The sequence below is a fragment of the Eumetopias jubatus genome, unplaced genomic scaffold (genome assembly GCF_037043125.1).
Source record: "Eumetopias jubatus isolate StellerSeaLion01/CBP00866 unplaced genomic scaffold, mEumJub1_p1.0 scaffold_2, whole genome shotgun sequence".
Taxonomy (NCBI): domain Eukaryota; kingdom Metazoa; phylum Chordata; class Mammalia; order Carnivora; family Otariidae; genus Eumetopias; species Eumetopias jubatus.
The window spans coordinates 89460665-89466284 of NW_028274808.1; the positions used below are offsets into that span (position 1 = coordinate 89460665).

Consider the following 5620-nt stretch of genomic DNA (forward strand, 5'->3'; position numbering starts at 1 on the left):
TTTGTATGGGCTTTGATCGCAATCCTTTTCTGTTGTTACTTTTTCATGAGAACTGAGTTTCCCTATTCTCTTCCTTTTATACTTCTTCCTGTGCTCCTGCTGATGCCACATATGTCATGTAAGATCTCCAGTGGTTTTGAGTTCATGAGCATAATTACCTATCTAGTTTTGTTCTGGAAGTTATCTATGTATTGTTTATTTATTTATCCTAGTTTACTTGACTTATAGGGAAAAATCAGGGAGATTCATAAACATGATCATGAATAATCACTTTTTATGATTATCTATGTTATGAGCAAGTTGGATTTATCTGAGGTGAGGCTAGGGTCATAAAAGTTACATTAGGTTAATGTAATATATCACATTATTATATAAAAGGAAATATACTTTGCATGATCTAATTAAATTGGGAAAAGATGTTTGATAAAATACAACATCATTATTGATTAAAATTCTTAGAGAATGAAGAATAAGAGGTAAATTCTTAAGTTAGTAAGATACTATTTATAAAACATCATCAAGTCTTATATAATGGTGAAATATTAAAGTTTTTTCTTTGGGAGGAAAAAGATGAGAATGTTTACTAATGCCACTGAATCAGTAGTACTACACCACAATCAAATTAGAGAAAAAAATAGTAAACAGTCTAAATGGCAGTATGTTTTAATTTTCCCATATTATTTTTTAAATTTTATTTTTTTAATTTAAATTCAATTAATTAACATATAGTGTATTATTAGTTTCAGAGGTAGAGTTCAGTGATTCATCAGTCTTATATAACACCCAGTGCTCATTACATCACATCCCCTCCTTAATGTCTATGATCAAGTTACCCCATCCCCCCACCCCTGCCCCTCCAGCAACCCTCAGGTTGTTTCCTATGATTAAGAGTCTCTTATGGTTTGTCTCCTTCTCTGGTTTCATCTTGTTTTATTTTTCCATCCCTTCCCCTATGATCCTGTTTTGTTTCTTAAATTCCACATATCAGTGAGCTCATATGATAACTATCTTTCTCTGATTGACTTATTTTGCTTAGCATAATACCCTCTAGTTTCATCCATGTCCTTGCAAATGGCAAGATTTCTTTTTTTTTTTTTTAGAACATCTTAAATTTTTAATCCTTTCTTTACAGGTTACCTAGACCGCTTTTGATTAAGAAAACTGTAGAAAGTTAGTAACTGCCACAAGCAAACGCCAGGCAGCCGCACGTGTCAATTTTCCACAGAGTCCTGTTTTGCGGGGTCTCCGCTCACACTCGCTGGAATCGGTCATGGCAGAGTTTAGTCCACAGGTCGCTTCTCCCCGTATTTCTTTGTAAACTCTTCAGCATTCTTACAGCATTTTTTACAGTCCTTAGAGTATTCTTCAGCTAGGTCAGCCCGAAGTGGGTGCTCGGGCTGGGGGTCGTTCACCAGTGCTATGAGGGACTGGATTACTTGGTCGGTTTTGGTTGCTGGCTTCCAGTTTTCAGCACTAATTACTGGCAGACAGACCTGCCCCTTTTCATCGATGTTCAGGTGATAGATCTTTGTTTTAAATGTGATCTTTGGTGGTTTGAATGGGTACTCTGCTGGAAAGTTGATTTCGATTCCAAAGGCCCCCTTATCATATGGAGGGTTGTCAGGAACAATAAGCCCTTGCCAAGTCAATAAATTAGCTTCATCAACCTGGATGTTACTGAAGTTTTTCATTCCACATTTGCGGATTTCTTCAAGCTCCTTCATCAGCTTCCTGCTGGCCGCCATCTTGGATCTGGTGCTGTAAGATTTCATTTTTTGATGGCTGCCTAATATTCACATCTTCTTTATCCATTCGTCTATCAATGGACATCTGGGCTCTTTCCACAGTTTGGCTATTGTGGACGTTGCTGCTATAAACATTGGGGTGCAATTGCTCCTTCAGATCACTATATTTGTATCTTTGTGGTAAATCCCTAGTAGTGCAATTGCTGGTCATATGGTAGCTTTTTGAGGAACCTCCACACTATTTTCCAGAGTGGCTGCACCAGCTTGCATTCCCACCAACAATGTAAGAGGGTTACCCTTTCTCTGCATCCTCACCAACATCTGTCATTTCCTGACTTGTTAATTTTAGCCATTCTGACTGGTGTGAGGTAGTATCTCATTGTGGTTTTGATTTGTATTTCCCTGATGCTGAGTGATGTTGAGCAATTTTCATGTGTCTGTTGGCCATTTGTATGTTTTCTTTGGAGAAATGTCTGTTCTTTCTGCCCATTTCTTGATTGGATTAGTTGTTCTTCGGGTGTTGAGTTTGATAAGTTTTTTATAGATTTTGGATACTAGTGCTTTATCTGATAAAACATTTGCGAATATCTTCTCTCATTCTGCTGGTTGTCTTTTGGTTTTGTTGACTGTTTCTTTTGCTGTGCAAAACTTTTTATCTTGATGAAGTCCCAATAGTTCATTTTTGCCTTTGTTTCCCTTGCCTTTAGAGATATATCTTGGAGGAAGTTGCTGTGGCCAATGTCAAAGAGGTTGCTGCCTGTGTTCTCTTGTAGGATTTTGATGGATTCCTGTCTCACATTTAGGTCTTTGATCCATTTTGAGTCTATTTTTGTGTATGATGTAAGAAAATGGTCCAGTTTCATTTTTCTGTATGTGGCTGTCCAATTTTCCCAAGACCATTTGTTGAAGAGACTATCTTTTTTCCATTGCATGTTCTTTCAGAGTTGAGGGTCCATTTCTGGGTTCTCCATTCTGTTCCATTGATCTATGTGTCTGCTTTGTGCCAGTACCAACAGTACATTAAAAGGGTTATTCACCATGACCAAGGGGATTTATTCTTGGGCTGCAAGAGTGGTTCAACATCCACAAATCAATCAATGTGATACACTACATTAATGAAAGAAAGGGCAAGAAACATATGATCCTCTCAATAGATGCAGAAAAAGCATTTAACAAAGTACAGCATCCTTTCTTGATTAAAACTCTTCACAGTGTAGTGATAAAGGGAACATACCTCAATATCATAAAAACTGTATACAAAAGGTCCACAGTGAATATCATTCTCACTGCGGAAAAACAGAGCTTTTTTCCCTAATGTCAGGAACAAGACAGGGATGTCCACTGTTGTTCAACATATTACTGGATGTCCTAGCCTCAGCAGTCAGACAACAAAAAGAAATAAAAGGCATCCAAATTAGCAAAGAAGAAGCAAAATTCCCCCTCTTCACCAGATGACATGATACTCTATGTGGAAATCCCAAAAGACTCCAACCCAAAATTGCTAGCACTCATTCAGGAATTCAGCAAAGTGGCAGGATATAAAATCAATGCACAGAAATCAGTTGCATTTCCATACACTAACAATGAGACAAAAGAAAGAGAAATTAAGGAGTCTATCCCATTTACAATTGTACCAAAAACCATAAGATACCTAGGGATAAACCTATTCAAAGAGGCAAAGGATCTGTACAAAGAAAACTATAGAGCACTCATGAAAGAAATTGAGGAAGCCACAAAGAAATTGAAAAATGTTCCATGCTCATAGATTGGAAGAACAAATATTGTTAAAATATTTATGCTACCTAGAGCAATCTATACATTCAATGCAATTCCTATTAAAATACCATCAACTTTTTTTCAGAGAGTTGGAACAAATAATCCTAAAATGTGTATGGAACCAAAAAGACCCTGAATAGCCAAAGGGATGTTGAAAAAGAAAACCAAAGCTGGTGGCATCACAATTCCAGACTTCAAGCTATATTACAAAGCTGTTATCATCTTTTCCCATATTATTTGATTAAAAAAATTTGAATTGGACATTCAAAGAACCAACACTAGCTAAGGCAATATTACCAAGAAATGATTTGGAGGTAGATGGATTTGCCCAAAACATAAAAAACAACGTGGGATTAATTCTAAAGTGATAATTTTAGCTTAGTCACAGAAGAATAAGTTAATGGATCAATAAAAGAAAATGGATAGCCTAGAAATTTAAAAAAATGGATCCTCAGTTTCTGTCAGAGTAGACATTTCACATTAGTTGGGAAGAGAGGAATCATTAAATGAATAATGGAATAATGATTGCTTAACTCTGGCAGAAATGATATTTCGTCATGGACTCTTCTATCCAAAATTCATTCCAGATGTTTTAAAGATTTAATTATGAAAAGCAAAACTATAAAAAATGTGAAAGGAAATTTAGAAAAAAATACTTTCTTTTTTTAATTATTATGTTCATTTAGCCACTGTATAGCACATCATTAGTTTTTGATGTAGTGTTCGGTGATTCATTAGTTGCATATAACACCCAGTACTCATCACAACATGTGCCCTCCTTAATACCCATCACCCTGTTACCCCGTCTCCCCACCCCCATCCCCTCTGAAACCCTGTTTTTTTTCCCGGAGTCCATAGTCTTTCATGGTTCTTCTCCCTCTCTGATTTGTCTCCATTCAGATTTCCCTCCCTTCTGACCTTACTATAGGAAAGGATTTCTTAAACAAGACACAAAAAAACACAAATGTAAATAAAATTTGATCAAATTGACTTTGTTAAGATTAAAAACATCTGCTTATCAAAAGGCAAATCAAGTAAAAAAATCAAGTCACAAGTTTAGAGAATATGTTTGCAATGGATATTCTTGATACATAATGAATTTAAAATATAGAGAGAATTCTCAAAAATCTGTTAAAAAAGACAAACTATCCAATAAAACATTGAGGGGATGGAGATGAGACTTTTTTGGTACCAAGTCAATAGAAGACCAAAAATCTTAAACAGCAGTTAATCAAACTTTGCTGTTATTTGATAATTAATTACAGTATAATCAATTAGTTTCCTCAAAGAGGTCAAAATTCCCAATCACATTAATTTCATTAAAAAAATAAGAAATTCTTACATTTAATAATTTTCTTGAAGTGGAAAATTATTATCTTTGCACTTTGCAATTCAGTGAATAACATTATAATATGAATTGTAAGAATTTTCCGTCCAGTTAAATGTTCATTGTAAAGATCATAGTAAAACATCATTAGGCAAGGGGCGCCTGCGTGGCTCAGTCATTGAGTGTCTGCCTTTGGCCCAGGTCATGGTCCCAGGGTCCTGGGTTCAAGCCCCACATTGGGCTCCCTGCTCAGTAGGAAGCCTGCTTCTCCCTCCCCTACTCCCCCTGCTTGTGTTCCCTCTCTTGCTGTGTCTCTCTCTGTCAAATAAATAAATAAAATCTTAAAAAAAAAATCATTAGGCAAGTACACTAAACTTTGTACATAGTTTTTTTTTCAGGGAGAAAATTATGTAATGTAGTATTATAAAATTAGTTGATGATCTCCACAATATAGGCAAAGCTGTATATTCAGTTTTATTAATTGTCCCTTCTCTTTTCTCTTCTCAGAAAAAAAGGAAAAGTTAGCTTTGATAGTTTATTTTCAGCTTACTGTATTTCATAAATTAAGTGGAAAATTTGGAATTTGGCAAACTATCTGCACAGAATCTCCTATAGTCATAACACAGATATCTCAGGTATACTGAAAAAAAAAAAAACAGAAAATGAATAAGTTGATTAAGGATAAGTTTTGATGAGGAAAATCTAAAGTAATTGACCTTGCTAAACTAATTGAGGACACAATAAAGGATTCACTTCAGTAAATATGAATATG

The 5620-nt window shown here is 35.4% G+C and overlaps 1 pseudogene; it reads right to left on the bottom strand.

The window, feature by feature from the left end:
• Positions 1 to 1097: 1097 nt before the first annotated feature.
• On the bottom strand, positions 1098 to 1745 carry LOC114208248 (ubiquitin-conjugating enzyme E2 L3 pseudogene; annotated as a pseudogene).
• Positions 1746 to 5620: the final 3875 nt, after the last annotated feature.